Source organism: Prunus persica, chromosome G3, assembly GCF_000346465.2.
Source record: "Prunus persica cultivar Lovell chromosome G3, Prunus_persica_NCBIv2, whole genome shotgun sequence".
Classification (NCBI taxonomy): domain Eukaryota; kingdom Viridiplantae; phylum Streptophyta; class Magnoliopsida; order Rosales; family Rosaceae; genus Prunus; species Prunus persica.
Window position 1 is genome coordinate 12,854,021 of NC_034011.1, and position 11,224 is coordinate 12,865,244.

Sequence of the window (11,224 nt, forward strand, 5' to 3'; positions counted from 1 at the left end):
GTCCACTCTGACTCCTTGTCCGCGTGGCAACTTTATAAATCATTGTCAATCATTCTTTTTTTACATTTTTTTACAAGGTGGGTTAATTTTGAGGGAAGAAATATTACTAAATTAAAAATTAATTGATTAAATTTACAGCTTAAGTGGTGAACAAATATTAGGAGGAAAGCTGTGAAAATGTAACAGAAACTAAAATGATTTGATGAGGAAATGAGTGTCATGGCTCATAGAGCCTTATCATTAGTGGCGGATTTAGAAATTTTTATTCCAAGGGTTAATGTATAAAAGATTAAAAAAAAAATTATACAAAATAGACCCATCAAAATAAAATGATAATATTATAATTCATAATTAATAGATAAAACCATACAAACTAACAAATACAATCTAACAAAAAAACATACAAACTAACAAAATCCTAATTTATTCAAACTAATCAAAATAAAATTCCAACAACCATTAATCAAGAACAACAAAAATATATAAGTATATTCATTAATTACCAAACACAAAAATTAATCCAATTTACCAAGATACAATCTAATTAAAGCATACAAACTAACAAATACAATCTAATAAATAAATAAAAAAACCTGATTTTTTTAATAGAAAAAACTTATTCAAACTAACAAACACAAAAATTAATCCAGTAAATTCTTTTTAATCGAACAAAAGAGTTAAATATAGTAGACTTGGCATAAGAGGATGAACATGCAATTGATTCTAGGGAGCTTTAGTTTTAAAACACAATATAGTTTACTAATTTGGAAGATAGTAATACAATTTCATCTAATTAGCATAAGGCAAAAGACCAAATTGTGGTACCTAATTTTACAAAAATATCATTAAAACATATCAAAATTACACACAATGCCACTCCTTCTAAGGCAAGCATACTATGCCACATGTCCATATCTAGCCAATCATATCTCGCCGCCGGCCACCACTGCCGGAATCCTGCCGCCGGCCACCGCCGCCGGCCACCACCGCCGGACTCCCGCCGCCGGCCACCTGCCACCACCACCGTTGGCCGTCATCGCCTGCCACCGTCTGTAGATGACCAACTCCGTTGCCCTTTATTCACCTTTAAAAAAAAGATTGTGTCATTGAATGGACTCGAACTTTGACCCTCAAAGGAGGAAGGCTCACTCACAAACCACTACACCAAACTTGATTTTGTAATATTTATTCAATTATACAATATTTATGTAAACAATCAATGGTTTATTTTAAAAAAAATAAAAATACAAAGCATTTCAACACTTATTCACACAAAAACTGCAAATAAAAACAGAAACTGCAACAAAAATACAATGTAAATATCAATTATGTTAAAAAAAACAAAAACAAAAACGAAAACAGCTACAAAAATAATTGTAATTAAATGAAAACTGCAATGCAGTTTCCGGTTTCCAAAAGTCCAATTTTGAGTTCTCTTGCTCTTAGGTAGTTCTACTCTTCTCTTGCCCACCTAATTCCTCATCTAGGTAGCTTCTACTCTTTAAATTGGTGAGGTTGAAGACCAAGGAAAGAGCAAAAATCCAATTGTAATTAAATGAAAACTGCAATGCAGTTTCCAAAAGTCCAATTTTGAGTTCTCTTGCTCTTGGGTAGTTCTACTCTTCTCTTGCCCACCCAATTCCTCATCTGGGTAGCCTCTACTCTTCAAATTGGTGAGATTGAAGGCCAAGAAAAGAGCAAAAATCCAATTGTAATTACAAAAACTGCAATGCAGTTTCCAAAACTGCAATGTAGTTTGTGCAAAACTATAATGCAGAACTTGTATAAAATTTTACTGAACTAAAGCTTAAATGGTATTGCAATATCATATGACAGTGATGTCATAAACAACAAGCATCTCTATCCTAAGAACCGCAATATGATTTCAAGTTTCCAAGTCGAAATTGAAAATATAGCTAGAAACAAAACAAAATTGAAATATGCATTGCTGCAAACTAAATAATTTAGATAGCAAACTCCACAAGTACAAAGAGAAGGGAATCAAATCAACACTAGCTTAACAACTCAATAACCAACAACCTATGGATTACGGGGCAAAACCTCCAATGTATCTCTACCAAGCATAAGAGATGCCTCATCATTTCTGAGGCATCCTAGGCTGCTCAAAAATACTCAACCAACAGAAGGTCCAGTCCTACTATCCCACACAATAATAGTAAGAGATGCAGCATACTTTTCTTTATCAAATTTGTACAGTAATAGCCTATCTTTACCATGTGAGTTTCATTTTTCTATTAATAAACGAACAATTTGCTTATAACGACCAAATTCATTGAATGTAATTGGCATACCATGACATCAAATTGATCAGGCTTCGAAACAAGTTGCATGCAGCAGTTGCCCACAATTATTTCCTTATAGTTGATCCCAGGATACTTTGTGGCCACCTCACGACAAGACTCTTAAGAACAGGCCATCTCCAAGATTCATATCTTTACGCCTATACATCACTATTAGCAAAAATTATCAATTTAACGAAGTAAAATTCAATACAAACAATGTGACTATTTACAAATTTACACAAACACAAGGAAATAAAAAGAATTAACAACAACTACGCAGATTATAACAGCATCACAGAATCTAGAGCAAGAAAAAAGTCATTTTCCAACTATCGACAATTATGAAGAAGAAATTGCATAAACATAAATACCTCAAAATCAATACAATTCATAGCCCCCCAATAACGACCTTAACGGGAGAGAGCTACAACAAAGAAGGAAGAACTAGACAGAGAGAACTGCTTCTCTCTGGAATCAGCCCTCTTCCGCTGGAACTGGCCACCACCAATGACGCGCCGTATAGATTCGCAACCACTTTGTCGTTGCCGGAAAACAAGTCTACCTCCAAAGCTGAGCCAGGACTAGCCCTGCCAGAGCTTCTTGTTGCGGCCAAGCTCAGGCTTTACTTCGGAGCAGACTCGTTGCGAGAAAGAAGAGAGAGAGCTTTCGGCGTGATGTCGTAGAGAGAGAGAGAGATCTGATTTTGTGCTTTTATACAAATGGGTAAAATTGTATTTTTATCCTTTATAATTTAGACAAGCCCAACGAATCTGGGCTTCCTTTGGCCAAATCTAAAACAAAATTGGATTCCTATGTATCAAAACCTAAACATAATTACTATATGTCTCAAATCCTAATTTGTAAAGATTTTTATGTCTAATACCTAATTTTTCTTTTATATTTAGCAATGAAGAAAGTAGAATGTGATAAAATTAGAACAGAAAAATTGGATTTCTAATTCTTGGGCTATATGTTCATACTTAATTATGGACCTATGATTTTCAGAGTATATTGTATTTATTATTGAAAATAAAGTGAAACAATGGTACGTTTCAAAAGGAAATATTTTTGCTCACAACTTTAATCTTAGATGTACATATACTCTGTTTAGGCCCAAATTCGGCACGCCCAAGACCAAAAGACAGGCCCATGATAAAATTGTCTGCCCATCCCAGAGACTTGAGAAAAACAAAAATAAGATCCAGACAGATTGGGCTTCACACCAAGAATGTTGAAAATAAAGCCTCAGCCCAAAGAAAGCCCAAATATGGAAACTTGCGAAATAGGCTTCAAAGATCAGCCCATAATTTTTGTAAAGTTCAAGACCCAAAGGATCAAAGACACACCCACGTGATTGCCTCAACTTTGGAAAAGTCAGCATTTCCAACTAAAGTTTAAAAATGTGAGAGGGACGTCTCTGAAACACTGCCAATTGAAGATCAAAAACCCATCTGTGTTCGAGATTTTGCTACAAATCAATACATCATTTCCTAAGGAATTCACGGATCACGCCTTCTAAAGTTAGAACGGGAAACAGGGAACCACTCAGAAAATACAAAAGAAAAAGAGCCAAACCGCCATAAAAAGCCCACAACAGACGGTGGCGTTGGTTGAATTAGAAAGATGCCACCCAGGAAACCAGGGAAGAGACTGTTTTTAGGAGTTGACTGCTCAGAACCTATCCGCTTTGATTGATAAGAAACCCTTCTTACTTTACATTATAAGAGATCTTTTTGCCGCCCATTATTTAGAATTAAGAATTACCTCCTTAAGAGGGTCTCTTATAAAAACGAAAGTAGGCAAAGAAACAAAGGACACTCAATTCATCAATCAATCAAAAAAACAAACAAGAAAAAGTTCACTTGGATCCCAAGAGAAAAACAGCTTTAGATCAGAATGCCAAAGTTCAGACTTAGAAAATAAGTCTTCTGAAAGCGAGATCCTTCTCGTTACAAATTTGGTTCAGCAAAAGCCAAGACAAACATAGTTTGAGTTTTCACCAATATGAAAACCTCAACAAATTTTACAGCATAGTTCCAGCTTGCTAAATCCTCGAGAATAGCCACTTCTGTCCCTTCAAACTGACGAAGCTGCAGTTCTGCCCGCTCAAAAGTCTCCCAAGGCTTGAAGTAGATTGTAGCTCTGCCAAAATTGAACTTTGGTATCGATTTACAGCTGAAGCCAAGCAGCCAAAGTTGTTGACAGCACAGTCCAGCACAGACATACCCAGTCCAGCCCGGATCAGAAGTTTCTACCCAGGCAGAAATGGGATTCCAGCCATCTTTTTGTCTTTCTAGAGTTGATTTCTCCTTTCTTAATTTTGTAAAAGGCAGTTCTGCCTGAAACAGTATTTTATTATTATCTATTCTGGCCAGAACAACCATTTGATACTGAGATAAATTATGAAAGTCCTCACCAGTCTGAGGCAAGAAAAGAACTTACTTGGGAGATATTCCTCACCCAAATTCACAATCATTTGTTTTAGAAGTCAGTAACTTGAGGCGCAAGTTATCCAATCTAAAAATAAGTCTGCTAGAATTTACATTGCTAGCAGTGGCACGCTCGCACACCAAAGAAAGCTGACTTGTCGACCAACAAGTGGTCTCCAAGCCAGTGGGGAACTTCGCCCTTCCACCTCAGGAGTAAAACACGAAAACGGGTGAACAATTTGGCACGCCCGGTGGGATTTCTCAGTATACATGCTCTGACAGAATCATTCACAGATTTACAAATATGGAGAAAAACAAGATGGTTCTCAGGGAAGGCCTCGAGTCAGAAGAAAGCGATGCTAGGCAATCTGCCTACGGCAGTACAGGAAGTAGACGTTCCAGGACTGGCTCCAAAAGGATGAATCAAATACAGGAGTCAGTACTTCGACAAGAAATCACAGTGCAAAGGAGCCAGGACACTCTCAATAACATGACAGCCATGATGCAATGGCAGGTTAACAGACAGTTCCGGAAGGACCGAGAATCCGCCATGGCCAGAATTCCAAACCCGGATCCTATACTCCAGCAGTTAGATCTCCCGTATGGCCCTCCGCCAGGATTAATGTGGCCATACCAGGAAAATCCCCTAGTTGCACAGATGGCTGGAATGCCAGACCACAGAGAAATCCAGGCTGGCCCGAGGGAAAGAGCCCTTCCTAATCAAGGACATGAAGCTCCAGCTCAACCAGATAACCTGGCACTGGCTCAGAACCAGCCAGAACCTCAGCCCGTTCCACCTCATGTGGCCCCACATGATCAACCTTTGGCGCTTCTGCCTGAACCACCGGCAGTATTGCCATATAGACCCAGAAGGATGGACCCTAATCCATTCCCTCCACTTGCAAGAGGGAGGAGAGGCCGAGGAGGGAACAACCTTTTTGCTAATCATGACAGAAATAGACCGGGGGCAAACTGGAGGAATCATCCAGAAGTCGAAGAGCAGGAAGAACACAGGGAGGAAGTTCCACCCAGACCACACAGAGCAGAACCCAGGTTTGATTACGTTCAGCCAGAGCAGGGACAAAATTTTTCCCCCGACAATGCTCTGAATGACATAGGAGCATTGCAAAGAATGATCAGAGAAATCATGGAGCCCGAGGCTAGAAGAGGGGAAAGGCCTACTTACAGAAAGCCATACCCAGCCTATATCGATCAAATACCGTTGTCTCCAGGTTTCAAAGTACCAAACTTCACTCTGTTCAATGGGGAGGACCCCCATGCTTCTTCAGTTGAACATATAGGCAGGTTCTCCGTCCAATGCATAGCTATCGAGAACAACCCTCTGCTGAAACTAAGGCTTTTCGGCAATTCTCTCTCTGGACAAGCTTTTACCTAGTACACCAGCCTGCCAGCTAACTCTGTTCAAACCTGGGAACAGATGGAAAATGTCTTCCATGACTACTATTACAGGATTCAGCCAGAAGTCACCATCAGTGATCTAGCTGCCCTCAAGCAAAGTGAAGATGAACCGGCCCAAGATTTCATAACCAGGTTCAGAAAGCTCAAAATGAAGTGCCGAATCCCCATGGAAGAAAGACACTTCATCCAGATGGCCCAAGCCGCCCTTAAAATCTCTCTCAGGAAGAGGTTCGACGGGATATTATTCGGAGATCTGGCAGAACTGGCTGATAAGGCATCCAAATATGAGGAGTTACTCAGGGAAGAACAGCAAAGGAGGAACTCCTCCAAAGGTACATACTATAAAACCCCTTCTTCTTCAGTCCACCTGATCGAGGTGGAATCACAAGAAGATGCAGAAGAATCAGAAGAGAAAGAGGTTTCAGTGGCGGAAATGGCAAAACTAAAACATCCCATTAGTTGCAAAGCCCTCACAAAGCCACCTAAAGACCAAAAGCCACCACCATTCACAGGAGGATTCGTTCCAAACAAGCCAACACAAAACAAGGTTTACTCTTTTGACTTAACCAAGGTTGATGCCTTGTTCGACGAAATGCTACTGCAGAAGGCAATAGAAACGCCTCACAGAATACCGAAGCCGGAAGAACTCAAGGGCAGACAGTACTACAGGTGGCACAACTCTTGGAACCATTCTACCAATAGTTATGTGGTTTTTAGGTACGTGATACAAGAAGGGATAACGGCAGGAAGGTTGAAACTAGCAGAAAAACCACCATCGGTCACAACGGATCCTTTTCCTCAACCTCAAGTCAATATGGTCAACTTAAATTGGCCAGAACAAAGGAAAACTGAGCCAATCACAGATGCTGGTTGCAGCAGAGGCAGAAGAGTCATAAGGGAGACCAGTCAAATACCAAAAGCGACCATCTCGGCTGGGGTACTGCTCTGCAGTAGGTGCAATTGTGAAACAGAGCTAGAGGTGGTTCTAGACAGACAAAATCAGCCCACACCTAGTGTCTTTGACAGGATTGGAACCTCATCCCGAGACAAAACAAGGCAGAAGAGCTGTCTTAGGCCTACACAGTACAGCGAGGGGAGGATGGAGCAACCCAGAAAGGAAACACCAGTCAAGACACCCGGAAACGAAAGACCCTTGGCAACGATCATAGAAGGGAGATGGTATTCCGTAGGAAGAAGCGGTAGACCGACTCTGGAGCTAACCAGAACTCAGAAAAGGAGGATCCAGAGGCAATACTGCACATATCTTAAGAGCCAAGATAATACGCAGGTACGTTCACAACCCAGTTCTGCCAGGAAAGGAAAAAACCCTGAAATACTTCCCCAGACAGAACAGAAAGCTTGCCAGTCAAGGGAATTGCTGAAAACAGAACCACCAGCCAGGTCTCCTATCCATGTAGTCTCGTCGTCCAGCAGTCGTCCTGACACCACGCAGACACCAGAGAAATCCGGGTCTACCCCGTTACAAGGAAAAGATGACTACACTGAGGAATATGAAGAAGAGCAATTGGACTATGAACCTTCTGCAGATGATCAGAAAGAGCCCCTCGAAGTACCAAAACAGGATGACTGGACGGAAGAATACGGGGAAGAATTAATGGAATTTGGTGAAGAATTGGACCCAGAAACAGAAGCTTTTGGCGCAGAGTTAGAAGACCTCCTACAGGGTGATCTGGGAATTAACATGGTATTCATCCTACCAGGTAAATTCAGGGCTGCCGAAGGACAAGAAAGCACTCTGGAAGGAGATGTTTTCTCTCAGGAAAGCTTTGAATGTAGATTGGCAGAAGCAGAGGAGCCACTAGAACCACAAGCAAACAACCCCAGGACAGGCAGAACAGCCAATAAACCAGCTACAGAGCAACTTTGTTTCTCCAAGCCAACCAGAGAAATGGCAAATCACCTCAGACCTTTGTTTATAACGGCAAATCTTGGGGGTATTCCTATTTCCAAGATCATGGTAGATGGAGGTGCAGCCATTAATCTATTACCTCACAGAATGCTGATCAGGTTGGGCAGGACAGAGAAAGATCTGATTCCAACACGATTGACCGTCACCAACTTCGCTAGGGGCATCACCAAAATACATGGCATCTTAGACGTAGATGTCATAGTCGGAAGCAAAGAGTTGAAAATAGCATTCTTTGTTATAGACACTACTTCCACCACCTACAATGCACTACTTGGCAGGGATTGGATTCACCAGAGCCTTTGTATTCCTTCCACCCTCCACCAGCAGTTAGCACTGTGGAATGAAGAAGGCTGCATGGAGATTATAGAGGCCGACCCACGGCCATTCCTGCCCTCTGCCATGTGCTTTGAAGCAAGGTATTATCATGATGACCTCGGTCCTTTCACTTTCCTTGGAGTCAATCAGAACGGCCGTCCACATGGTGTCACGGCCCAAAGACTCATCGAAGAAGGTTTAGCCAGTTCTCTGGAGGACTGGAATAGACCTTTTTGTGCTGAACTTCCAGAACTCTGATGTTTAGTCCCAATCAACTGGACAAGGATCGAGCTGCAACAATCCGATCCATCACAAAAAGATTGTTGATATACTGGGGAGAAAGGAGGCTTTTCATACAGAATCCAGCCATCAATATGGCAGAATTCACCCATGAAAGCACAAAAGAACAAGAGGAGGAAATTTTACAGGAGGAAGTATTAGATTTTGCACCAGTAGCACTGGATGACTCCCTGCCAGAAGTAGAGGATCCTCTACAGGAGATAAACTTAGGGACAGAAGAGGATCCAAGGCCTACTTTCATCAGCACACTTTTGAAGGAGCCACTCAAGACTGAACTCATGGCACTTTTGCAGGAGTTCAGAGATTGTTTTGCCTGGCATTACCACGAAATGCCAGGATTGGACAGACAGTTAGTAGAGCATAAGCTGCCAATTAAAGATGGCTACCTTCCAGTCAAACAGGCCAGAAGAAGAATGTCTATGGACGCAGAACTAAAGGTCAAAGAAGAGATAGAAAGGCTGCTCAAGGCAGGATTCATCAGGCCAGCCGTCTATGCCGATTGGTTAGCAAATATTGTACCTGTTCTCAAAAGAAAAACAGGGGTAGTTAGAATCTGCGTGGATTACAGAAATCTGAATGAGGCATCTCCTAAAGACGAATATCCTATGCCAATGGCAGACATGCTAGTAGATGGAGCTGCTCATAACCAGATGCTATCTTTCATGGACGGCAATGCAGGTTATAACCAGATTATGATGGCAGAACAGGACGTCCACAAGACAGCCTTTATGTGTCCAGGACATATAGGTGCTTTCGAATATACTGTAATGCCCTTCGGTTTGAGGAATGCAGGGGCCACCTACCAAAGGGCAATGAATTCTATTTTTCATGATATGATAGGACATTCCTTGGAAGTATACATAGATGACGTGGTGATTAAATCCCCCGAGGAAGGAAACCACGTAGCAAGCCTAAAAAAGGCATTCCTAAGAATGAGGCAACACAAACTAAAAATGAACCCTAAAAAATGTGTTTTTGGAGTCCAAGCAGGAAATTTCTTAGGATTCTTGGTCCACCAGAGAGGTATAGAGGTTGACAGAAATAAAGCAAAATCCATCATAGAAGCTCTACCACCTCGGAACAAGAAGGAACTTTAAAGTCTCTTAGGGAAAATCAATTTTCTAAGGAGATTCATATCCAATTCTGCAGGAAAAATCCAACCTTTTTCTTCCCTGTTAAGGCTGAAGCAGGAACAGACATTCAAATGGGAAGAACAGCACCAACAGGCTTTCCAGGAAATAAAGCATTACCTCTCAAACCCACCAGTTCTGTCCCCGCCAAAAAGAGGCAGACCACTCAAGCTTTATGTATCTGCATCAGAAGTATCCATTGGAAGTCTTTTAGTTCAAGACAACAAAGAAAGAAAGGAACAAGCAGTCTATTATCTAAGCAGAACATTAACAGAAGTAGAGAGAAGGTATTCCGCAATAGAAAGGCTCTGCCTGGCCTTGTATTTTACTGCTGTAAAGCTCAGGCACTACATGCTGCCACATACTATCTACATCATTGCCAAAACAGACTTAATCAAATACATGCTAACGAGACCAATGCTGAGGGGCAAAATTGGGAAATGGACTTTGGCTTTGACAGAATTCACCTTCAGGTATGTCCCCTAGAAAGCTGTCAAAGGACAAGCTGTGGCAGACTTCTTGGCAGATCACCCGGGAGAGGAAATTGAAAACATGGATTCTTTGGACATAGCAAATGCAGATCTGCTAACTAGAGCTCATGTTTGCCTTAACAATCCAATCTACTCGATTCATCTCACACCGTGGAAATTATATTTTGATGGATCAAAGACAGATAAGGCTTCAGGAGCAGGGATTGTTCTGGAGGAACCATTAGGGGTCAGACATTGCTATTCCTTCCAGCTAGATTTCCAATGCACCAACAACAGGGCCGAGTATGAGGCTTTGATTATAGGGCTCGAGATGTTGGTAGAATTAGGAGTCCAGTCCGTGGAGATCTTGGGAGATTCCATGCTTGTCCTAAAACAGATTGCTGGAGAATATAAGTGTCTGAATCCTTCTCTGGCTGTATATCTAGTAGCAGCTAGAAATCTGCTAACAGAATTTAGAGAAGCTACTTGGGAGCACATCCCAAGGGAGGAAAACTTTGCAGCCAATGAACTGGCTCAGGTGGCATCAGGCATACAAATGCCTTAAGACTGCGTCCAAAGGATCATCAAGATAGGAAGGAAAAGTCTACCATCTGTTTTGACTAGAGGAATGGAGATAGAAGTCAATTCTGCCTTGATCACTGAAGATGATTGGAGGGAGCCTATCATGACTTACTTACGATATCCCACTCTGCCCTCTAAGAAAAGAGTCAGAATCATGGCTACAAACTACCTCATGTGGAATGAAGATTTGGTCCGAAAAAGTAAGGATGAGGTACTATTAAGGTGCCTCGGGAAGACAGAATACATGAAAGTCATGGGAGAAACCCATGAGGGGATCTGTGGAGCTCACCAAGGGGGAAGGAAGATGTGCTGGTTAATCAGAAGGTATGGCTACTTCTGGCCAACC

The 11,224-nt window shown here is 41.5% G+C and overlaps 1 long non-coding RNA gene across 1 annotated transcript; it reads right to left on the reverse strand.

Annotated features, from left to right (window-relative positions):
• LOC109948229 lies at positions 726 to 2,704 on the reverse strand. Its single transcript, XR_002270836.1, has 2 exons — positions 2,313 to 2,704; positions 726 to 1,084 (listed from the first exon to the last, which is right to left on the reverse strand). It is a non-coding gene; the product is annotated as an uncharacterized LOC109948229 (long non-coding RNA).